The 26887-nt window shown below is 39.1% G+C and overlaps 1 protein-coding gene across 1 annotated transcript in view; it reads right to left on the bottom strand.

The window, feature by feature from the left end:
• LOC124154635 (semaphorin-2A-like) overlaps positions 1 to 26887 on the bottom strand; it is a 578813-nt gene that overhangs the window by 97709 nt on the left and 454217 nt on the right. The window lies entirely within an intron of this gene.

Here is a 26887-nt window from a genome sequence, read left to right as displayed (position 1 = left end):
ATAGTATGGTAATGCTTACTATATGCACAAAACATTATACACAGCGTAAATTTATTCTTCTGTCCTCCCGTCACTTTTGTCTTTGCCCACCAACTTTCTTTTCAATCCTTCATGGCAAATTGGCAGACCTTGGTGAAGAATGCATGTCTAGATACGAAAAAAAACTTTGGCTCATTAAATGAAAATGTAAATCCATAAACTTTATAAAAATGAAGACAATAAAGACGGAAGAATCGGAAAAAATGTGGTCTAATATCTGTATGAAATATGGGACCATCATCGTCATAAGTCGTTAAACAAGATATATTTCACACAGTTCTCCATTCCGCTCTCTTATCAACGAACGTTACAATATCTACGCTTACCTTCTCTTTCACATCCTGTCTCGAGGGGTTCTTTCAGCAATTTTATTCCCATATTCTCCACATTGCCGACTTTATTTTCTTTAATTTCAGATAATATTTCACCATCACTAAATTATGAATCGAGTAAATCAGGGAGAGATCCCGCAGGCGGGATAGACAGCGCACTACCCTTATTTTCGGCGTTCCGTGACAGATTGCGGGCTGATGCGCAATGCAGGTTCACAAAAGGTGCTAGAGAATAGGCAAGGATGTCCCGTTTATTTTTCATAGGTTTTACAGATTTTTAATGCGCAAATACCGAGATGCCAGGTATTTTAACTTTTAAAAATTTTTCCTCTCCTTGCACTAAATTCGTATCGGACGTTGAACCACTATTACGATGGTTTGACGTTTGCAGAAACAGTAAGTTCTGCTCGGAATATTTTGAGTCTAGTTACGCCTTAAAGGCCATAGAGTCACGATGCGCGGCGTCTGGTCCGTTGAGAAAGGAAGGGACGCCGCACTGAACTTCGGTACACTAGCCGCCTTTCTCTCATAAAGCATACACGCCGCACGGAATGCAAAACGATTTCAAATAAATTATAACGTTTTTAGCAACGTTGTAACTGTTTTAGCGTGCATACCAAAACTAAAAAGTATTTTCGTTTTGCATAGTATTGAATTTTTTTACACATATTTTGAACATTACTATGCTAAATTTGCAGGCTAAAACAGGTTTTGACTTAAGCAAGGTAGAATTGTAATAAAGTGCCTTAATTTATTTTTCAATTTGTATTTTGGAATAACAAAAGGCTAAATTAAGAACGTATTAACTGATCTCCTTCGGTTTAACTTGCATTTTTAAATAAAATGGGCAAATATAGCCCGTGTGCGTTGAATTTCTTGGTTTTTACATGTCTATGTTTTTATAAAATGGCATAAACATAGCTCTACCTTTAGAACCTGCATTTTGGTTGTATTAAATCGTAGCCATGTACTACTAATTAGAAAAAATAGTAAAAATATTTATTTATATATATTTATAAAAATAATTTATCAAAAGACTTTGCATGCATTTTTTACCTCAAAACGTCAGTATTGCGACAATTTTTCCTTTTTGATGGAGCTGAAGAATACAGATATTAGTTATCACCGGTTTTAATTAAATGCGGCGTATCACCCTTATAGATGCGGAGTACCTCCCTACGGGATAGACGCCGCAACGTAATGTTTAAAAGAAAAATAATTGTTATAGCTAAGAGAAGGATGATTTGACCCAATAAATCCCAAGCATGTTTACAACTTCAAAATTCCAAATATTTTGATGAATAATCGATTTATGTATTTTTATTGTTTTTAGTTTTCCATCGGTGAAACGTTAGCTACACGCAACGTTGGGAGTTCCCCGGATTACATGAGTCTATACGTCTTTTTTCTCGGAACACTTTTATTTTAACATATAATTTTTTCAAAAGAAAAGAAAAAAAAAACATTTAAGTACCTATACGATATGTGTGTACGTCAGAAACAAGACTAGTCACCACATTTACTACTAAGTTTATTCGAAAAAGTAAAATAGGAAAAATATAGTTATATTTACAAAATCAGTGGCATCTCTCCATGATTTATCGTGCAGGAAAAGTAAAAAAATGTGGAGAAAATATCATTTTGCTTGTTGATTAACAATTAGTTCAAGCTCAATAAGTAGAATCACGTTTTTCCTTGAATTTGACTGCAAGCATTTAATTTTTCTCCTTGTCTAAAATACGTTTTTCGTGATGAAATTTTGAGGAAATAATTAGCTTGTCATTTTTACAGGTTTACAATCATGAGGCAGTGAACAAAATTTCAAGAAATGACACATTACTATAATATATACCCATGGTATGAAAATTTTATTGGATTTTATGGAGGGGTAACAAAAACAATCCGAGATAATCACGTCCCTCATTTTCCGCGTCGTCTACGATTTCATCAAGATGGTGAAGATAATGACGTGAGAAATGCAGATGGAAGGAACACACGGCACTTGAAGAGAAAAGGATCTGATTCGAAGTCGGGCGTTATTGCACCTTTCAAAATGAAAAAGATAGCGCACTCGACCCTTCCGGAAGAACATAATCAAGGCCATTAAACACCATAGACAACCCCTATTCACAGCAGAATTTTCAATTCTCTTCGCCAGACCTAATAACAGAGAATAAATCGCGGAACATTTTTTCGCAACCATCACTGCCTCCCCCTCCTTTACCATATCCCTACACTTTAAACCCTTCCTTAGTAATCGCTCTCCCCCTAAGGCCACCCCACAAGCTCCCCCAGGAAAATTAAATTCCCTACCTCGTCTAATATTGGTTCCCTTCGTTCTAAACACGCCGACCCTTCCCTTTCCCAACCCTCTTTTAGCCCCCTAGCTATATATCAAGACATTTCCCCGCGATGCCAAAACTCCCACCTCTTTAGCTTCGGCAGCATCATTCAAACCATTTCTAAACCAACCTCGCCCTCTCATTTTACCCCTCGCTTGGCCAAACTAATACCTACTAACTTCTTTTGGTTCCAAAGATGCTTGCCACCCTTTTTCAAAACTCATTTTACCTTGATCCCTTCGTAATAACCCCCAGGAAAACCTAATATTTGCTCCATGAAGGTGACTATAATAAGTTAAAAAAATCAAAACACGTAGAAGCCCGTAAGTTATGCAAAACAGCTAAATTAAAAAGATGTCATCTTGTACTCCATCTTGCTACAAAATATATTGGTAACACTAAGGTTGTGACTCCAGCAAGCAAATGGCCATCTTCTGGCTCGATGGTGTTAATTATTGCATAAATTGAGTAGAAAGCTCCAAATTACATGTCCACAAAAGCAGTACGATGTCCGTGAGATATTATTTAAGTTATCATCTGAAGTGTAATAGTTATTTAAATGTTCAAAAATCAGTATTTCTCCTTTCGCAAGTTCATGCAATGCCTTCAGAGCCCGAATGCAATTCGTAAGTTATTGATAAACCAATGAATCAATCGGTTTGCAATTATTGAAGCCAATAGCCATATGAGCTGAAATGATAAGATTATAAAATAAAGTGTTCAATCAGTATCTCAAAATGCGACTTTCCACAAAAAGACGGTACAAATAAATTCGTATTCTTTGCGAAAATGATGCATTGATATTGAATGGCAAATTGCGTTCTCTTATATAATACGATTAGGCCTTAGAAATCTAGCTTGCCATCCTTTCATAGGGTCCATCCTATCTTTTCTACATCGTTCTCATTTCAGTATAGGTATTTACCGCCGAAGAAAGTACTATCTACAGTCTATTTCATGAAAAATCTCTGGTACATCATTTCCACATGTTTGTCTTACGTTTTTCAATGAAAATTAAATGTGGCAGATACATAGCTAATTATAGCACTTCGTGTGAGCTACCCGTGCATCAGGAAGAAAATAAGAAGGTAAATTATCCCATGTGCTACTACTTTTAGCAGGTTTTCGTATTATTTAAAACACAAACTGCCCCCGCATTTCTCAAGTAACCCCAAAAACACCACTATATCATTCCCCTGAAAAAACTTAACAGACTGTCAATGCACTCTTTAAAAAAAACCTCTTCCTCCTCCCAATGCTCAAACCCAAACTCTGCTTCAGAGAACAGACCCATGTACTGCTTAAGGCTCCACGGACCCTAGCCATTTGAATTCTTTTTCTCGCAACTCTTCAGGCATCTTTATATTTATTTTATCCCCCTATCTCATTTCTCAAATTTTGAGAGATTCCCTTAAAACCAATTCCGCCCAATGCTGAGAAAAGAAATTGCAATTTAACTGCTAACAGAATATCTCCCTCCACCATATCATACTCGGGAATAAACCGACCCTTATACCTCACCTTTAAAACCCACGAGCTATCTACTTTAGTTTTGTGGAATGTTTTCATCTAGTGAGTCATTACTCAACTCAATTCAATCCTCTCAATTTACTCGTAACTTCTCTCGCCTTAAAAATGAAAATAAATATGTTCTCAGGCTAAGTTGAGCGAAATTAAATGATAAAAATAGTACAGGGAAATGTTCCAGCCACGGAAAACTCGTTTTTAGGTCTTAATTAATTTCAAGAGTTTTTGTCAACAAGCAGAGGTTCATTTTCTATAGTGTCCGTGAAATAACATCCGCGCTAAAAATCTCGAATAAAAAATCGTTGCAAGAGGTTTTTCAAGGGCTACGGGAGCCGCAATCGAGTTGACACTCAAAAGTTTACTCTCCCACACTTGGTCACAACTTAGAGGACCAATAGGACTCAATGCTTCATTTTCCTCAGAGAGGGCTCGTGCGACACAAAAGTGTGCAATAAAACTTGAGCCTACTGCACTTCGAATAATTTAGTGAAAATATTTCGAAATTTTAAACATAACAGCTTTTTTTATCGATCGATTTCATGCCAGCAAAGCAACATAAAGAGGTCCAAGAAGGAAGTTGAAAACAATAATAACACTAGAAATATATTTTATGGCTCCAAGAAGAGTGTACGCTGCTAGAGCTTTGTACGAAAAAATTGAATGATCCATTATTTCCGATTCGACTAAATTTTTAGTCTTTTTCTCGGTAATCATAAATAGTTCTACAGACAACGATACGGTCTTTCATTTTACTGCATTGTAATTATTTTATATATGTCCAACACGATGTGATGCAATTTGGTTACTGTTTCACCTACCGTAAACTTCTTTCTTCTCGATGTAAGTCAGGGATACATTTGCTGGAATACATTCCGGTGAATGAGAATAAACTCTAACTCCATGAGATTTCCCATATTTTATTTCTGGTTTCGTAATATTCCGTAGAGTAACCACAAATCTTGAACACCCTATCAGGAAATGATTTCCCTGTGAGATCATTCGCAAAGAAAATATAATATTAACTGCGATTGAGGTAGTGAAAATAATGTTTTGTAGCAGAAAGGAAGAGATTGAGCACGTAGAATAAATCCGACTTTCATCACAGGAAAACAAGGAGATAAAAGGGAGGAAAGAAGTGTAGAGCTGGGACTTAACGGGATGATCTGCGAGGTCACGGAGGAATTGGTGGTAAGAAGTGAAATGGACTTTTTTAAATAAGCCATTGAGACGAGTGAGCGTAAGAGTAGTAGTCAGACTTGACGGTAGAAGAGCAGATAGCAGGGAGAAAAAATATGACTATAGGGAAGAAATAGAAGCTGGCAAAGAAGGCGAGGAGGTATTGGGAAGAAATGAGAACAAGAGATACAGGGGGATCCTGTATATGGGGTAGTACGGGAAAGAGGTTTCTCAGGAGGGTGTGCAGGGTATTTGTATGGGATGGAGGAGTCCTTGAGCAGAGCACCGGAATTAAACGCCATGAACGCTTTACGCTTAATTGCCTCGCTGCTTCAACTACCCAATTCCACCCTCTCACCCCACCCTCCTCCACCTCCGCTTCTCCTTTTCCCCTCCGCCCCAAAACCTTTTAAGGAGAACTTCCGCGCGCTCAGTCTTCCACCTAAAACTTGCTCACTCAACTCACTCTACTCGAGAAATACAGTCAATGCACCTTTTTTTTCCTCATCTTTAGCAAAGGTGAGCGTATTCATCATTGATATACTTCATGCATAATCTGTAGGAGAGACTACAACCGCCTTGGGAAAAAAGCGGGTCACCGTGCGACGAGTAGCACATATATTTAAATTACGTTTCATTGATAGCACTATTTAACAGCTCTCTCGGTGAAGTTCTCCTGCCAAATATAATATTTCTCTAAATAAATGATTTATTTAGACTATAACTAGCATTTAATTATAAAATGGCTAAATTAGCACAACTACGGGAGAAAAAGAAAGAAACAAACATTTCGCACAAATACCTTTCACATGTAATTTCCCCTTATTTCATTTTCCCCAACGAAGGCTTTCCATACGCTCGCATTTATTTTGCATCTGCAAACTGAGTTCAAGATGCCTTAAAAAAAAAAGACTTAATTTTAAATAGTTGCGGAATCGTCATTAAAGATAGTCATGGCATTACGAAAATAGAAGAAAAGATACTATTTCTACTTAGGCGTCTTAGTTATTTAAGGAGATATTGAACATGCAAAGACCAAAAAATCATGTTTTTATTATGGCAATCCTTGTTTATGCCCAGGAGGATAACGAGTCAAATAAAGAAAGCGGGCAATATATATATGGTATGGATGCGGATCGATATCCAATGGGCTTACAAAAACCCACTAGTCATTTTTCTCAACAAATCCCTGCTGTTCTCCAAATTTTCCATCAATATCCTTTGAAACCAAACGGGAGAGCGAGCGAATGTTATGAGTTTTTGGATTCTATGATATTCAGAGAGGGACTGGGAACTGAAGCGGAGGTTTGCCAAAGAGTATCTTGAGGCAAAAGGGCATTTGAGGATAATAAATGTTCGTCAAATATATAAATAACCCATATGACTGATGGGCGGAAAGTAAATGCGATCATTTTTATGCTTCTTTATGATAAAGAATAAAATATTTCGGAAAACTGTGAGAGTAGTTTGAAATAGGGAGCTAAAACATTACACCCTTTTACCAGTGGAAACATCGCATTAAATTACTGCATTGAGGATGCTTTGTAAAAATTTTCACTTTCAAAGGAAAAGTAAAATCGAAATAAAAAATGGCTATTTTGAAGTGTTAACAGATAAACAAGAAAAATGAGCACAAAATATGTGCTTACAATACGATTGTTGTAACGAAGTAATGATTCCCATCCAACGCCTGAGGGCGAAAACTATATCAATTTGGAAATGTGTACAATATTATCGATACAAATTACGTAACTCAAAAGTATTGGGAAACGATATATTTGGTACGAAATATAATATCAACATAATTTGTGCTTCGCAGAAGATTACATGCAGCAAACCAGCAGAAATCTCATCAACTTGTATAATTAGAAAATTAACCACTTGATTGGGATAAAAACATTTTAACAATAAGCGATTATCCTACCACGACTTAAGAGATATTCCATTCTGAACCCTTTCTCGAAAACCAGCCGTAGGTCCTCAGCCAGCTTCGAGATCTCGGAGCAGACGCTGATCCAATTATGAAAGCCTCTATGAATTTATGGATCGATACCGCCCACTATGTCACTTAATTTTCGCTAAATAAATCACCATAAAATGCTAACACTGATACCATTTTCAGATTTCTAATTAAAATCTTTTCTAGGGCGAAAGGGCATCCAAACGGCTACTGCTCGCAGCTGTGAATGAAATATTTACTTCGGGAGTATCTATGCATTTCTTTCAGTGAACAGACTCACACATAAATGTCTGAGGGCAAAAGCAAATTGATATCGCCAGCCAAGGCAAGAAATAAAAGGAAATGAGAACTTGATATGTAAAGCTGTAGCCGATAAAAATTTCATCAACACCCTCAAACGAATTTTAACACGTTCCTTCGAAATTTAATACGACCTGTCTCTAGTGGATAAGCATGACTACAATACAAAGGGGGATGGGGTACGATTTAATGTTATATATCTATGAAAGGACACGCAAACAGAGCGACCACTTTGAAAGGTCTTCCTTATCCCTGTCCTCTTTGTAGATATTTAATCAAACCCAATATTTCCGCATCTTACTCCGATCTCGGCGAATAAGTTCTCCTCTCTAACCTTCCTCACCAGTTTAATTGCCTCTAGCTCTTTAAGATCCACCTAAATCTTAAATGCCGCTCAAGCCAAGACAGTACATGATTGTTCTAACCACCACGAGTCCAAACGATGTGTCTGACAAGAATCGAAGCTTTGGAAACGTGACCGTTTGAGAAAAACTGTTTCAATGAAGGTGATTTTTTAACGAGTCCATTCAGACAGCGATTAAATAAATCAGTATTTTACGAGACAGAATACATTTGATGTCCTATTTGATTTCCACTTGACATGCATTTTTATAACTCATAAAATTACCGCGTACCGCAACATTATAGCCATTTCCTGGCTCATACGGGGGGCAACTCACGTTGCGGCGACGAAAAAAACAAAAGTTATTTTATGACAATTCCATACTTAATAAATAAAATACATACAAAAACACAAGCATTTATATTTTCGGTATTTTAAAATTAAATATTAATCGCAATGTCAATAATAAATTAAACAAAGCTTTACCACACTTGAAGCCCATGCTATTTTCGCAACAATGACCTACGTCTGTTACCAGGAAACCTATTTCCTTGAACCATCAAACTATTAACCGAGCTTAAGCGAGGAGCGATTGAAACATAAGGTGAATAATTGAAGTATCTTTGAGAACAAAGTGAGTGGTGTGAATCATTTGAACAATATCATTTGAATACGACTCTGGAATATCTAGAATACCACATCTACAGAGAGAGTCTGTTATCCTTCGATCATCGACGCCTGACACGGTAAGCTTGAGACTGTTCATGAATGTGCTAAGATTATTTCAGTGCTATTATGCCTTAACCAATATGCCTACCAGTGGTTGTTCATCCAAGTTACGTCGTACCTTAATTTCCTCGCATATTTACGATTGAGAAACCAAAAATGACGGATACTAGAAAACTGTATTTGCAATGCGCCACATTTTTCGGGTTATTAAAATTTCAAACTGACCTATTTTGCATCACTTCTTGTTCAATATGTAAGAAGGGGTTACAAAATTTATGCTAAAAGTAATTTTTAATTCCTTAAACATTGATATCCATTGAGAAAAATGACGCACTGATCATAATTAAACCGATTACTTCTAACTCACGCATTTCCTTCACTCCTGTTCCTTCCTTGCACAGAAGTAAGCCGAAGATGGTCGCAGGCGCGTGGCCAATATATGGAACATCCGGATGGCTCCATAGAATCAACGTAATGGCACTTTCGACAGGGGCGATGGCGGCTGTGGGAGCCGGTAGTTTCTGGGGCAGGAGGGACGATAGGATGCCTGATGACGTAAACAAAGACGATAACGACATGGACAATGAGAATGACGAAGAAGAGCCCTTACCCCCAACGGGATACAAAAATGCCGAGGAAACAATTCAATCAGAATATCATGTCACACCCCGAAGTTTGGATATTCTTACAAAGTTTAAAAAGGCACAAGACTGTTCACATGCAAATAGTATAGCTACGCTATACAAAATATGCTGTAGAGAATCAAGCAACGATGAGGCATTGAAAAGATGGAAGAATTACGACTTTGAGGGGAAAATCAAATGGAAATAGTAGCACAATATCGTTTTATTGTTCCTTTTCTCCTCATTCTTTGTGTTCCCTACAATGACATCGCATGATTTAAAATCATGCATAATGTATTGTTCATTCATCTCGCTATTTAATGCGTACGTAGTACATTTGTTAAAATAAAGACTTTTCTCTTTGACATGTTAACTGGCGGCTTACTTATTTTTATCTCATTTGTGGCACAAATAGTACCAAAATTAAAAAAGCGGCAAAAAATTATTAGGCTCAATAATATTATTGCCGCTCTGCCAATGAAACCTGTTCACAATTGCATAGGAGATGGCAATCATAAAAAATATTAATCCAGAACTTTTTGACTTTCCCTATTATTTTAAATTCCCCTCTTTCCACACAAATGCGCTAAATGGAACCATAATTAGATAATATGATTCGTTTATAAACCCTTCGATGATTTACTTTGCGTAGGGGAGGGTGTAAGTGGCAAGTGACTGGTTAACAGGTCGAAAGATATTGCTCGTACCCTCAGGTACATTAGGGTGGTAAATATAGGCACACTAAGAAGGGGATGGGTAACACTGAGATATGGGAACAATCTCTTGTAGATTCCGAGGCATTTTAGAGCTACGTGGAAGTGACAGCCCCAGAAATCACCTGTTGTCAATACACCTATGAAATGAAACAGAAACCACTGCTAACGAATAGGCGTAGCCAGGATTTTGAAAAGAGGGTTTACAGGAGATTTCGGGGGTCTTCCGGAATAAATGGATAGCACCCAAGGGGAATTTGGGGTCCGGGATAATTTTTGTATTTTACATGCTGAAATGTGATTTCTAGGACTCAAAAACATTTTAATTACTAAATATATTCAAAATATTGAAATTTTATAATAAAAATTTAATTCAAGTTAATTGTAATCCCATCTAGTATTGACACTTCACTACAGTGTTTGTAAACAAATCTCCAAGCAATTGTTGACAAACGGTAATGTCCGTGTTCCTGTCGAGGAATCGAGCAGTTTCATTTCAGTTCCTCGGTATGTCCAAATTAGTTTTATCGGAATGTGAGCTCATCAACAAAGTGTTCCAGAATATGATCGATCACCACAAAAATCAAAAGTGGTAGATTGAGCGAACAATTTTGACGGCCTAGAACGAAGATGTGGATGACTCAAACGAGGTAAATCAGGATCAAATAGTTGGTACTCTGCATGAATTCGAATCAATTAACTGTGTAACAAACGAAGACGGAGTCACCAACTATCTATCTGAATTTTTAAAGTCCTTGGACGTACCTGGCTAACCAAGGCACGATTTACAGCTAAATATAGGCTGTGTGTTCATGATCTTACGAAACCTAAACCAACCACAACTATACAACGGAACGCGTTTGGTGATAAAAAAATTGATAATGAATTTGATTCACCCGACTTTACTCAAAGGAAAACTCAAAGATGAGGAAGTTCTCATTCCGAAGATTCCATGATCGCAACTTATATGCCATTTTGAGCTTAAACGCATTAATTTCCAATTCGTGTTGCATTCGTGATAACGATTACCAAATCGCATGGTCAGCCTTTCAGTTTTTGTGATTTTTGTGCTCACGTGCTAATGAAAACCCATGATTTTCTCATGGTCAATTAAACGTGGTATGTTTACGAGTCGGTAAACCATCCGCTGTATTTCTTCCTTCGCTTCAAGGGCGAAGCTAGGAATTAAGGATAGGGCGGTTTTAGGCGCAGCTAATACTATGGGTCTGTAGGGTATGGAAAACTCGCTAAGGTAAGCGAGAGGTGTGGAGGCCTTCCCCCGGACATTTTTTAAGATAAATGGCTCAAAATAGTGGGATTTGCGGCTGTGTAAATAGTTAAATATGTTTTGTTCGTTACTCATCCGTTCCCCTAATATTACTAACAAAATGTTTTATAAAAAATTCTCTAAGCTCTTGGGGGGGTTTTATCCCCCAAAAACCCCCCTCGCTGCGTCACTGCTTTGCTCCGCTATATTTAGCTTCATCGGCTCCATCTTGCGCCTGATAACAAAACAAAAATTGCTGTTTATCAGAAGGTACTTGACGCAAGGCATTAAACCCGAATGTGCAGGGCACACTGTGGTGCGTTTACGCATGCAGCACGTTTGCGCAGTGCATTTTTTCCAAGCAGAGATACTATAACTGCCGCGACTAAAGTCATTTGATACGAACGCTGCTTCATTGGGGCTTTTCTTACACGATTTTGAGCATCAGTCAAACATCAGTCTAGCGTTGTGTTAACCTACCCCGAGAACGGGCCAAGTTTACGCAACAGACTTGGACCTAAAAACATTTTTTACGGTTAATAATACAAACAGCCAACAACTGAATGTGTGTAATTTTTATTTCGTTAACTGCTTTATAAAACCACAATGCTCAAAATTTCTTAAGCTAAAACGTGAGAAAATTCATTGGAAAAAATCCGCGTAAACGTGCTCCGGTCCACCCAATGTTGATTCAATAAAGAAAATGTCTTTCTGACAAGCAATTTTGATACTCATTTACGTAGTTTTATTGAATTTTTATCCTTATTTTATTATAATAAATTAAATGTGATACAGCCGCTCTTGATTTATAAATGGTATAACTTAGCTGTAAGTTCATTGATTGCTAGGCGGTACGAAGTTCGCCGGGTCAGCTAGTAATGATATAAATCCCTATACTCTCGCATTCCTCTCTTCTCAAATGACCGCGCCCTGGTGAAAGAACGACCAATACAGTCTACACAAGCCCCCCGTTGAAAACAGCGGAGGGAATTTGTATCCCAAGTTGTGAGTCATGGAGATCGGAAATCACGCTGCGAGGAAGTGGTCAAGAGAAAGGGGATTAGGAATCAGGAAAGGTCGTTCGAAAGGAGGGGGAAGGAATCGAGTGGGGAAGGGTTTGAAATGCACTTGTGTACTTGGGCGATAGAGAATATTGGGTTATGGATCACGGATTTCAACAGCTGACAGCCGTCAGATTTACAACGTAATATAAGCAATTATTCGTAGCACCTTCATTTCACGTATTTTAAATGGCCATCTTTTTCTTTATGTGCCTACACTACCTTTTAGTAAAATATGTTTTTTTTAAATGAGCATCTTAATTCTCTTGTAATCATTTTATTTCGCTTGTTCTTTCTTTAAACTTGTATTCGACTTGATTGGATATATTAATATAGGCTTCCAGAAGCCATAAACATCTTAAATGCACGACATCGTGATTTGGGGCAAGTTCCTTTCTTTAGGATCTGATTTTGTCCTCCAGTACCTTTTACTAGACCACCGCGCACTTTGCAAATACTGAAAGTATTCGAGTTCCAATCACTCAGGATTTGAACTTGGATAGCTTTGGAAGACTAGCCCTAGGTTTTACGCCTTTGGCCACCTAGTATAGATTAAGCATGACTCTTTTTAAATTCTTTGTCAAATATTGGTACCAATTAACCACAGTATTATAAACTCACTTGCCGCAATGCAGGTAAATGTTTGACAATCCATACGCTAGTTCCATCTTCTTCATTATTAATTACATCTTATAGTGACGATGCGAGTCTGGTTACGTAAACATGGAGGGAAACGTCTCCGCCCGATGACGCAAAAAAGTATGCCCACGAATGTGACAGGGAGAAATGAAAGGTGAGGAATCCCATCCCGACTGATGGTGGGCTCAACAGAACAGCTCTGCGCCGGAAGTTTGGCTCAGTCGCACAGAAGGGCGCATTGCAAAATGCATTCCGAAAGGCAGTGTGTTGCGTGTGGGAGGGAAAGGTGTTTTTGAAACCGGGAAGAGATAAAGAAGAACATATGCCTCTGGAGAGATTGCTCATTTGATTGAAGTTAGGGGACATTAGTTCCACGGGGGAGGAAAGGCACGCCAAATAAAGCGAGTAATGACGAGTTCCGATCTCTCTCCTGTTTAATCCGTCCATCATGTTCCGATCTCTTTCTGACACCTGAACAATCTTTTTATTACACTGAGGAGTTCTTTTCACGTGATAAACAGTAAACATTTTATATAAACGGCTTAATCTTAAAGCTAATGAAGCAAAATATGCAGGCCTCTTGCATTGTTTTTTAATCTTCATATTATAACTTCGATAAAGACCATGTTGTAACAATTACTACAATAAAAACCATTTGTTATGGTTGTGTCACATAAAATCAGCATTTGTGGAAACCGTAGCTCATTTTTTTATGATTCGCAAAATGACCAATTCCATATTTGGCGCTGGCGTCGCTTCGAAGAGCACGAAGGGCGCAAGATACCCTTCTGGATTGGGACACGGCTTCTCCCTTAGGTAATTTACTCCCTTATGGTAAACGTACTCCGCGTAAGGGGCGTGATGACAGCGGCCATCATTTCATAATTTGCTTCACATTCTCGTCCATTTCTTTTTCATCCCGATTTACTCCTGTTTAGAAATGTTTCCCTTCCAAATCTGATCGGTCACATTGGAATGCTGAAGTAGCAAATGGAATGTTTGTATCAGATTAACGTGATCGTCATTCGTTTTTACTCAAAGAATATATTGAGAATCCGACGTGTACGGAATTAGGAAAAATCTTAAATGGATTCAACTATCATTGTGAAAAGGAGCATTTAATATTTGACTGAAACTCCAAGTATTCAAATCTTAAGTATAAAATCGCCTACCGGTCGCCACATTAGAAATTAAACACACAAACTTTGGGGATATCAAATTAAACGCATAAGTTATTCAAATGCCTTAACTCTTGATATTAGGGAGCATATATTAGTCTCGGGAATCAACTACTATGGATATTTCCCCATAATTGTGGAATGATCTCACCAGCTTTAATACTCTTTAGGGAATACTCTTTACTTTAGGGAGTCCAAATGCATGCTGCATGCTGGTGATTGATCACCCCCTGCCAAACACCCTAGAGGTGGCTCACAGGGTATTATGTAGATGTAGAATACTCCCGCAGCCATGACATAATTCCAGGTCTTGGAAAATGACGATAAATTAATTCACGTGACAAAAATGCCAACTTTGATAATACAATAAAAACATATGAGAACGTAAAGTTACACATAAGGTCTTTTAGCATCAAACTGTTTCTATGCGGTTAGATTTCGGGAACGAATCTGTATTTTACAGAAAATTTTAGCGGCCGATGAATTCCCATATCGTGCACGAATTACAAGTGCACCTGCTAGGATTGTAGGAGGGAGAGTGGGGTGTAGTACAGGCAATGGATACGAAACCCTAGCGCGTGCTCGCCGTTAACTATTCTGGGGGCAGGGTCTGGAAGCGTTAGCTTATCACCTCCGCACCTCAAAAGGGGGAGGACTGGAATGAAAAAAGGAAGGAGGCGCCGCCGCGATAGGAGCCCGACGACGCCTCCTGGGAGTGGAAGGGGAAGGGATGGGACGAGGAATTCCGCACCGTCACAGAGGCGGGCGGGTCCTACCATCAGCGAAACCAGCCATCAGCCATTGCTATTCTAACAATTTTGGAGGATTATCCTACGAGGAAGAATAATCTAGCGATCAAATCGTTATGGCTGCTAATTTTCGGGTTCTCCAGCCGCGTCTGTCGTTTATGGTTGACAACAGTTTCGAAAGCAATCCTGCTTTCGTCTTCAGGTCGAAGGTGAGAAGTTTCGATTTTTTGCCGTCTTATAAAGAACTGGCCGATCTCCCCCTGTGCGCCGATTGGTCAGTACTCTCTTCCACACGTTGCTGATTGGGTAGCCATTGTCCCTGTTAATATTTTGTGCTTTGTGAATTTCAATTGCTTCCCTGATTTGCCTTGGGTAGTGGCGACTCTCTTTTGCCACTGTCTTCGCTTTTTCGAAATCAATTTCATGGCCCGCCTCACTCCAAGCATGCTCTGCAATGGCTGACAAGTGCAGTTGTTTTTTATTAGTGGCTCTCACATGCCCCTTCATCCTTGTCACCATTCCTCGGCATGTTTCACTAACACATGATTTTCCGCAGGAGCATGGCACTGTGTACACGCCTTCGCATAGTGCCTGCGGGATACGATCTTTTGGTCGAAGTACAATGTTCAGCAGGATGGCTTTCAAAACTGCTGTCAACCATAAACGACAGACGCGGCTGGTGAACCCGAAAATTAGCAGTCATCGTGGACAACGCCGCGGAAACCTACGCACGAATCAAATCGTTAGATTATAGTACAGGCAGAAAGGATATTTTGCATCGTCTAGGGAGTTCACCCGCCCGTAATGGAATTGTCGTGAAGTTATGGAGCGCGCAACACAGAGGACCCCTGGCGGCAGTCCTCACACCACCACGTCTCCGAAACCACCCCATCCCTTCAGTTTCACCCTCAATTTGTGTTGCACGCATGCAATAAGGCATTCGGCCAAGTTAGGTATAAGTAGCGACGCTACCGGATCCTTTTGCGACCATTATTACCCTGCTTAGGGAAAAACCGCGTGCGTCTCCCCAGCTCCCCAATCTTCCTTTCTCCCACATGAACATTCTTATGCTACCACAGCAGCTTCTTCCCCTGCAACGCCATCACGGAGAAAGGGAAGCCCCAGGGTAGCAGCCCTCTCCCGTTGGCCCTTAAAACGGTGGGACGTGAAGTGAAACCGCCCCTACACTACGCGGCCCCTTGCTGAGGGGAAACGCCGGCGGCTTCAGGCAAAAGCGAGGAGAGAGGCGGGTTTATCTCGTGTTTGATCGTGTTTGATCTCGATTGTCGTAATTGAATAGTGCACCATGATAGGAATGCATATCAACTCGAAATGCATACTTATTTGGTGTGACTACGACTGAAAAAAAACATATAGCAATGTAATGGTACTTACCCTGTCGTAGGCATTCTTATATATTATATACTGTTTAAATAAGTTCATGAACCTGCACTTTTTCTGCCTGCTGCTGCAAACTAGCTGCATTCTCCTCAAAAACTTGATTGGTGATCAAAACAAGTTACCGAATGAAATATCTTGTTATTTTAACGGCTGATTTTAACTGATTCTTTGTGAAATTATAAATTGCATTGCTGGTCTGGATGTTAATTTGCGATAGTGTGAGTTGCGATTTCATATTTCAACTTCTATACTCAACTCATGAAATTACCAATACGTCACATATTTAACAATATAAAATACGATCTGAAAAAAATATCGAAATTTAAAAACATCTCTTTGTTCATATTTAATTATGTGCTTACTTCATCAATGTGATAAATTGTAAAATTGGAAAGAGTTAAATCAATTTATAGAGCTGAAGGAGGGCCATTACAGTGATATTATTAAGTGTCTTATAGTGGAAATACCAACTTCCATCGTTAATTGTTCTTGGTATTCTTACTTGGCTTCCAGGTCGATCAATTTTATTCCAAGTATTTTTGCCATGCCTCTAACAGGTAGGAGGGTAGGCGTCTTTCTAAGTGAAATTCGTTGGCCCTTTGCGGAAGAAAAATGGACTTAGTTGTAAAATAGAGAAAAATTATCTTCAGCCATGGGTAAAATGCACGCATAAAACGCGTTCGTTCCGCAGCATTCTAGTAGCAGCAAAAACGTTAAGGCCGGGAGCTCAGTCCTTCTCCGGGGAAAAAACAGAAGCTCGTGAAAAATAAAAGGATTTATGCGCTGCGACGCTCTTCTGCTTCATCCAGTGGGAATCACAGTCCGAGGTCTCAACAATAATTGATTTATGCCCGCTTCGAGTTCGCGACCAAGTCACTGGAGTGTATGAAAGGGAGTACATTATTCTCCGAAGATGCAGTGGCTGAGAGGAGAGGGAGGGAGACCTCTTCGTCGCAACGCACCATAATGCCTTCCAAACCAATTTAACTCTCTTTGTCCTCTGACAAAAATAACGCTCCCGTGGATCCTAGCGTCACCGAATCTCTCGCGCTAGCAAATAGGGTGGTTTCCTTTTATTTTTTTATTGCCTAAATCGAAAGATTATTACTCCTGAAGTACGTATTTCACGCTTTTAGATTTTTAAATGACAATATCTATTTTTCGCGATTAAATAAAAAGTGAAAATTTTCAAGCAAGCGAAAACGCGACGGCTAAGTACGAATGATGGAAAGTACCCTGTATGTAGAGTACCCTGCTTGCTGGTAGCGCTTGGCTTAAATAATGATTATTCATACCTTATCAAACGAGGAAAACTTTCCGACCTTAACCAGTTTTAATAGGTGATTATTAAGAGACATTTCCTTGATCTCTCTGCCTCATGCATGCATTGGTAATCTCAGACGATGTAAAACTCCCATCTACTCGTATAGAAACTAGGTCCCTGTGACGTCACGTGGAGTGGCATCGTATGGGCGCCAATCTGGCCTTTTTCAAATGAGGATAAAATTGACAATTGCCATTCGTCTAAACCGGTATTTCTACAACCAAATAATTTGTATATTATGAATACACTAATAGATGGTAACGAATCGCAATCAATACCTTTCCTGTTCTTTGATAAAGGAAACTACCCTATTAATACCATCTCCACGTTAATTCTAGTTATAATTATGTTAACTTTCTCTAAGTCTGAGGGTTTCTCAAATTCTTGTTTCTCTCATTTTCAATTTGCAGGTAATATCTCCATTTAAACCTTACCTAATATCATGCCAATTTTAAAAATCTGTATGGCTTATAGTGGAAGCTGCAAAGTGCATCGCGAGAATACTGTCACTGTTAAACAATGGCTCCACCTTCGTCACTCAAATGAAACAGCTGTGCATAAGGAATTCCCAAAAGTGAAGACAGGAAGGTCGGACTCGAATAAAAGTATGCAGGAAGTTGAGTGTTGTGAAACTGGAAGACATTGTCAATCTGAAGTCAGGAAAAACTGGTTCGTAGACGATTTTCAGTATAACATACTGAAATTCCTTATTAGTTTAATTTTTGGTGAGAATGGTATATCAGTGGACATAGCACTTGCCTCTTACTAATTGGTCATTGGTTCAAATTCCAGGTCAAGCCTTCAAGAACCCCAAGTATAATTCTCCCGGTTTGATGTAGCTGAGAAATCGAGATTGGTCCCCATACCCAAAAAGTGTTGTTCATTTGCCAGATGCTTGGTCTGGAATGAATTCTGCCTTCATTTACATAAATTAACCTTAGAGTTGAAATTCAAAATGAGAGTAAGTTCATATGGTGGTTATCAACGAACAATTTAATGACATCTTGAATTCTAAACGTAACAATACTTGAAGCACGCTTTCGATTTCATAGGTTTTTTTCTTCTCTTCTAAGGGTTTTGAATGATATCCTATAGTGCTTTCTGATCCAGAAGTCTTTTCTTCCTAAAAAAAAGGAGAGAGTACTCCGTAAAAGCATCCCGGAAGGTACTGGGAGGGAGTTAGTTTTCCTCTCAGGGAGAGTGCTGGAGAAGGGAAGAAGAAGTAGCACGAGGCGTCAGGGCATCCCGGGGGATTAATAATCTCTTCTGCAGCCGAGTAAGCTGGAAGAGGGATGGGGCGAGGCGTGGGGGTACTTTTGGTGTTCGGAGGAGGCGATATGCTAACTGCGTCCCCTTTACACCGCACGGCTTTCGAGGATTTCAGGAGCGGCCACCGGTTTTTGCGGGCCCTCGAATGTTTGGGGAAAAGAGCAGTGCTTGTGTGGCAGCAAAGGCATACTGATTTGTTTCACGAATACCAAATAGCAGGAGATAGGACGTCTCCGAAAGGTAACGTGTGTATGCATTGTTTTTCACTTTCAATCCCAATTTGAAACAACGTTTCGTCTAGCTATGAAACGCGTATCTCTATGATGCTTTGAGGTGGAAAGAAGAACTGGTAATTAAAATATGATAAAATTTCGCATTGTATAATGAATTATAACCTGAAAGTCAAGTCTTTATGAGGAAGAATTTTTTTACAAGGAGATGTTTATGTGTTATGATTATTTGCATTATATTCCTCATTGTTTTGAGCTAGCTGATCATTCATGCCGGCCCAAGGAACGCTAGTGGGAAATAAAATGTCTCACTACGTCTTCTTTACGTCATTAGCCATATTAACGTCTTGAACTCTAGTATGACAGTGCAACTGATATTATTTTATGTTATCATCATACTAACCTCAGAACATAACAAAAACTCTCGATATGTTTTAATTTAAAATGGTATCTGAAGCAATAGAATAAAATTGAAGTTGAATGAGTTGATAAAGCAATGAACGACCGAAGCACAGATATGCCTTTACAAAAAAATTGGAAGATATTTTTTACAGGTAGAGCAAAAACTATTTATATGAATAAATATATTAAGGTTTGCTAAAAAAGAGATCCCGTATTCCTTTGAAGTAGTTGTAAATGATTTGAAATTGTTGTGACTGCGGATCCAGTTTGAATAAAATTACAAGTTTTACTGCAAGAAATTTTCATCATGTCTCCTTCCAAATTGGGAAGATTACATTCTCTCACTAAATACTAGACTTTTAACTTTTCCATTTCATGTCTCTAAATAATTTATCACTTAATCTTCCCAGGGTATTTACCGAAATTCCGGCTAGCAATGAGTAAGATGGAGCCGTAAATAGTCCAGTTTGTCTTTCATTCGTAGCTATTCCCTCTCCCAATTTAGATTCCCAGGATTTCTGGCACCCACTGCCTTTCTGCTTTCATAGCCCCATTCAGCGCGGGTTCGACCTTTTCTTGGTTAATTGGGGTGATTCATCTGCGTCATATTTGGTGTTTTTCTTCTCCTATGAGTCATTGCTGAGACCCTAAGGGTGGTTGAGTACCACTTTCAATTTGGGATATTTATGCTTTGTATGAGGGTTGGTAATTCTCCAGTAAAAAGATGAAAGAACATCTATATTTCTTTCTTTTGGGCAAAGAATAAATTCGATGACAGGCACTTAGAGCAGCTTGTTGAATAGAACCTGTGTAGAAACTGGTATAGTTCTGATAAAAAGCTGTTATTAACAGTGGTATGGTCATTAATCCATTGTAGTTATTTTTTGTAAATATTTAGCAGCTGTTGTTCAACTTAAGTGCGTTAAAGTCTTTGCGTGTGACATGGAAATTATAAAAATGCAGTGTTTCCGACGAAAAGTCAAACAGACAAAAATGATTAGCCTTAACGGTTGAAACTTCACAAACAACTTGATCAGTTCAACCAATATAAACTCTAGAAGTGGCAATAATTTCACTTTACACTAGTTATGAGGATAACTAATCACAGAGTGAATGGAGCAATGGGAAAGGAAAAAATTAGTTTCTAGAGATAACTAAGAGAAAGGAACGAATATAGACGAGAAGTAAGTGCATAAAAACTAAAAATACGAAAACAAACTGGAGAACAACTTCACCTAAATCATGCTGCATATCCTAATTCATAAATTCAAAAGCCACTTTTAAATGCAAAGTCATCGTTGAGGAAGAAAAAAATGATTTACCACAGTTTATTTGAAGTAGAACCAAAGAGTGAGGCGAGCAAGCTATAGTTACGTATAGTTGGCTAACTGAGCTGAAGTAATAATGCATAGGTAATTAATCCACGCCAAAAATGCCAATTAAAATTGGTGAGGAGTAGAGTGCTGTGAGTAAACTGAATTTAGATGAGCAAGGTAAAACTAGATACGATAATCGTGTTCGCTTCGAGTCATTCCTGCTTGCCGCCCCTTATCCAAGATGTGGCGAATAGGGATATGTGTGTAGCAATTTAAAAGTAATTTAACAAAACATCGTGCTATCCACTATCTTAAAGGAAAGGATCACACAGAAATATCGGAACATATTACATGAAACCATTGGGTGTATAACCGAAAGTGCCCTCGTGTTAGCTTCATGGATAGAACAGGGTAGATTCCTTCATAAAAGAAAACGAAAGGCATTGATTGCGATTCGTTACCCACTATTAGTGTATTCATAATATACAAATTATTTGGTTTTAGGAATTCCAGTTTAGATGAATGGCAATATAATCAATTTTAACCGCATTTGAAGAAGTCCAGATTGGCGCCCATGCGATGCCACTCCACGTGACGTTGCAGGGACCTATTTTCTATACGAGCAGATAGGAGTGTTACATCGTCTGAGATTACCAATGCATGCATGAGGCACAGAGCTCAGGGAAACATGTCTTAATAATCACCTATTGAAACAGCCTAAGGTTGGAAAGTTTTTTTTCCGTTTGATAAGGTATTAATAATCCTTATTTAAGCCAAGCGCTACCTGCTAGCAGGGTACTCTGCTACCGGCTAGCAGCCTGCATCGTATCAGCGCTCACAGACTCGTCCCAAGGTCACCTCCTACGGCGACAGCGGGATCTAGAATGACGTCATACTGTGTTTTCCCAGCATTCATTCATAGCCGTCGCGTATTCGCGCGTTAGAAAACGTTCACTTTTTCTTTAATCGCAAAAAATAGATATCGTCATTAAAAAATCTAAAAGCGTGAAATACGTACTCCAGGAGTAATAATCTTTCGATTTAGGCAATAAAAAATTATAGGAAACCACCCTACTGTTGGCTACTCATCAAAGGGTTCCGGGTCATTACCAGAGTGACATTCTGATCGCAAATGAAATCCTCGAAGTGTGACGTACACCAGGAAAAATGAACATCCCCCCTCTGCGGAATGTGTGCCGTATCTGGGGTGAGTTCAACGCTTCGTTATCCATACTAACCTTCTCGCGGAATATCTATGTGAGTAAAGTGTCCTCAACTAATACGTAATGTGCGACAAAATGAACACGTAAAATCCAATATCGAGCACTTTGGACTGCGAAATGACACCGGGAAAAAAGAGAGCCAATTTTCACGGAAGATACGCTGGCATAACGAAGTTTCGGAAAAAAACACAAAGGAGTTTGACGGTAAGAGAGCAAAAAAGATGCGTAGTTGGAAGTCGATAGCTTAGTCATAAAAAAATTCAATCCGACTTCTATTTCAAACGAGATGTATATGGATGATGCACTGTAGGTGAGGTGGGGACGAAAAGTATAAAACTGCGATTCATCTACATCTACACAATGTCCCGCAAGCCGTCTAAAAGGCGTGTGGCAGTGGGTGTTAGGACACCAGCTGTAAATGAAGTGCTCTAACGAAGTTGGGATTAGCGTTTATTAAAGTCCTTTATGGTTCGGGGGAAAAACGAATTCCCATATCTATCCGTTCGGCAACACATCGCTCTTAATTTATCGGTTCTGTCGGACCTGGAAATATAGTGCGGCTCAATTATTATGTTCTCCGTGTCGCTCTTAAATATATCCACTCTTAATTGTTCAAGCAATCTAAGCCTAGCGCGCAGCCTCCGAGTCTCAATCGGCTCGCAGCCGAATTCGCTTAACATCTGAGTAACGCTGTCTGTATGCCCGTAGAGCTTTTTGACGAACCGCGCAGCCTTGAATATTATGGAGCTCGCGGGGACATGGGGAAATTAGTACCACAAATTGAATGTGAGGTGACGTTGACAAGACGGAGAAATGGGACGCTAGAGGGCAGGATGGGTGCATCAGAGGAGGCATTAGTACTCACTAATATGAGGGGGACTCAGAGGAGGATGCAATGGTGGACATATTTAGGGAGAGGAGGGCGTCATAATGACAACGGGGAATGTGATGGAAACATAATAAAGAATCCATGAAGGGCATCGAAAATATTACGATATACATATATAAATTGTGCATTCAGCTCCTAAGTTATATTTGTGTTTTGTTGTATATTCCGGTTGTCTTTTTGTTTAGCCGTGACGAAGAAAAAGATATTCCAAAATATTGGAAATAGTACATAATTTTATTTATCAAATACGACCATTAAATGAAACGCATGATGCTACTAATGCCGCAAATCAAGAAGTATAATACGGCCACAAGTAAATAGAGAAAAAGATGCTCATATGAAATGGCTTTTGATTTTTTAAAATCTAGGTTGTAGGAAGGCACAGTGACGATCAATAAAATAGAGCCACCAAGGTATACTTAAGAAAGATGAAAATGTATGCCTTTTAAAATATTTAATTATATCTAATGTGTACATTGTAAAATTCACAACGCATCCTGCAATAAGTATAGAGCGTGGTACTAAAAATAAAAGTAATACTTTGAAAAAAATTAGCAAATAGAAATCTAAGCACTTAAAACCAGACAAAAAAATAGAGCCACTTAAAAAAATGCCTAAAAAACTCAATGCGTCACTACTTTGTTGTGAAGCCTTATTTTTCAAAACAACCTTAATTCTATAATTTTTGGTTTTTTTCCCGGCGAACAATTGCAGTGAAGTTTTATCGGGTTTCACACCGGGTCAGGTCCTCCATTTCTCCTTCCAACGTTTCGATGGACAACTCGCTCATCGTCTTCAGGAATTCAGGAATCCAATACTAAATCACACACGTGGTCTAGGTTTTAATGGATAATGAAGTCTTCTTACTTCTTTTAATCCGTCTTATAAGTTCAACGCCCTTGCGTTCGTCATTTGTTTTGATTATTAATTAATGTTTAATATTTGCTCCGGTCTTCTATATCTATCCCGCAAGGTGTCTTTGTATGATATAATTTCATGTATTGCTTCATTATCATTTGCACCCAGTTCGTCATAATATTTTTCTGCGATCTTCTGCACCACCTCCTTGGCTGCAGTTACTTGGCTTATTTTATATACCGCTCCATTTCCCAAACGTTTTCTAATCTTAAAGATTGAGCGCAGGTGTCGTCTTTCCATCTTATCGATTTTATCGATTTTTTCTTTGGTCAGTAAGCCCCACTACGCCGGTGCTGCGTATAGTAATTTTGATTGTATGTATGACTTGTATATTAATGTCTTTATAGTTACCGGCGTGGCGTTGCTTTTCAGAATGGGATTGAGAAACACCCTCGCGCCTATGTATTTGGCTATCGTATTATTGAGTTGGCGGCTCATGTTAAGTTTTCTATCAAACTCTACGCCTAAATATGTGATGTGTTCTTCACAGGGTAAGGCTTGTTGTTTGATTCTCATTCTCTCCCGTCTATTGTCTTCGATTGTTACCTGCTTTCGGAACATAATTGCTTTTGTCTTTTCCACGTTAATTCACATCCTCCACTTGCATTTCCATTTGATAACCTCGTCAAAAGCTTCCTGGCAGTATTCGATAGCTTTATTTGGGCATTTGCTCCTTGCTATTATTGCCGCGTCATCTGCGTATAATGCAGTTTTTGTATGCCAGTCCTCTCTGTCTATGGGGAAGACCGCAGCGTAAATGTTATAAAGCAGGGGGCCAAGCACAGAGCCTTGTGGCACCCCTGCAGTCATTGCCTTGTCAGAACTAGTTACGTCTTTCCATCTGGTCGCGAAGGTCCTCTTGTTCAAGTAAGACCGCGTCATATTTAAAATCCATAATGGGAAGCCCCACTCGTTCATTTTGTATAATAGACCTTCGTGCCATACCTTGTCGAAGGCTTTCGATACGTCAATGAACACACCAACAGTAGTCTCGTTTTTTGTTAAAACCATCACAGATGTAATCAAGGACTCTATGTATCTGTTGGGTGCATGACAGGCCCCTGCGGAAACCAAACTGTTCATGAGGGATAACGTCGCAGGCATACTGTTCAAAGTATGGGGTTACGAGTCTTTCCATGAGTTTACTTATGTTGGAAAGTAGCGAGATAGGTCTGAAGTCGGCACTTTCAAGTGTTTTGCCTCTCTTTTTTGGGATGCAGATAACCACCGCTCTTTTCCATGGAGTGGGAAAGTGTCCGTTCTTTATACACTCATTAATAAGTGTCGTCAAGTAGCTAATCGCCTTGTCTGGTAATTTTAAAAGTACATATTGTCTTGGCCACACGCCTTACCCTTTGTCAACTTTTTTATTTCGTTACGAACTTCGTCTTCGGCAATTGTTGGTATTACCACCATATCAGGGAAAATCTCTAGAATCTTGAAGATGTTGGACATCCACACCATTTACTTGCCTCCACCAAAATTACGAGATCAACTTGTGAAGGAAAATGACCCAACCGGGTTAAAAATTGCTGGAGTGTACGCTATACCAAGTGAATGCGGAAAAACCTACATTGGAGAGACGGGCCGCACTATTGAGACGAGATTGAAAGAGCATCGCAGACACCTAAGATTAGGACAGCTGGAAAAATAGGCAGTGGCTGAGCACAGCATCCTGGAGAATCATATGCTTCACTGAGAAGAAGCGAAGCTGCTCTGTCGATTTCAAGGTTACTGGGACCGCGTAGTAAAAGAATCCATCCAGATTCGAAAAAACAGCAATAAAATCAACAGAGACTGCGGCTATAACTTAAGCCATATATGGGACCACCTCCTAAAAATACTAGGGGACTGGCAGCCAATCAGGAGACGCTGAACCGCCCTCAACCACAGAATTATGTATATATACCTACCCCGAGACTTTGAGGAATTGGTATTGGATTCCAGAATCCCTGAAGACGATGGGCGAGTTGTCCATCGAAATGTTGGAAGGAGAAATGTAGGACCTGCAGGGCTATTCAGTAACTGTTTACGCGGTCGCGAAGACGAAAGATTTCGTGACGGGATCGCGAAAATCACATTGTTGCTATTCTGTAAGCCATTTCGAACATTCCGCCACGTAAGTTTCGTGCTTCAGTTTACGCGACGAGAGTTGTCAACGAAAACTCAAGTTTCCGCCGCGTAAACAGCAGACCGCGGTAGACGACGGGGCCACATGCTGTTAATATATGTCATGTATTTGCTTTGCCATGTAAACAGCGGTGTTCATTGTAGTTGTGGACGTAATTTCATTTCGTGCAAGTAATTTTTGTATATTTAACTGTTAATTTCATGAATTTTAAATTATTCTTGTCTTGTATATGCTTCTCATATTCTCTTTTCGGAATACATACCTATTGGAGTTGGAGGTGTTGATATCTGTCATTGAGGAAATGTTTTATATTTTTCATATTTATAGTTATCGCCCGCTTAATTGCATATCTCAATAGTACTCTATTTATTTTCAACCGTTTATCAAGGTGAATACTTAATTTGAAAATGTGTCGTCGCATCTTGTTTTTAAGCGGTGTTTACAAGACATTTTCCCGTCGTCTGTTTCACTATGAGTGTAGATGATGTATGAGCGTAGATATTTTAAATGCTTTGTTCTACTTTTCCCCGGGACGGTTACAAAGTTAGGAAGATATTTGTTGGTTAAGAGGAAACGTATGTGTTCCATTCATGAATTTGCTGCTGTGAGTCATCTTTGTGGCGTTAGTCAGTGCTTTCCCACTTCGGAATGCAGTGTTACTCTATGAATACTAGTGTGTATGCAAAAGGAGTATGTAGCGGGATTCAAGAACTTAGGATAAAGTACAAATGCTACTTATAATATCCACTAAGAAGGTAAACAACTCGTAGTATGATCATAAGATTATTTTGTTTCTTCTGGTTCGA

Source organism: Ischnura elegans, chromosome 2 (assembly GCF_921293095.1).
Source record: "Ischnura elegans chromosome 2, ioIscEleg1.1, whole genome shotgun sequence".
In the NCBI taxonomy this organism is placed as follows: Eukaryota; Metazoa; Arthropoda; class Insecta; order Odonata; family Coenagrionidae; genus Ischnura; species Ischnura elegans.
Note: the sequence above shows the minus strand (reverse complement) of the source record. Positions and strands in the feature narration are given on the sequence as shown.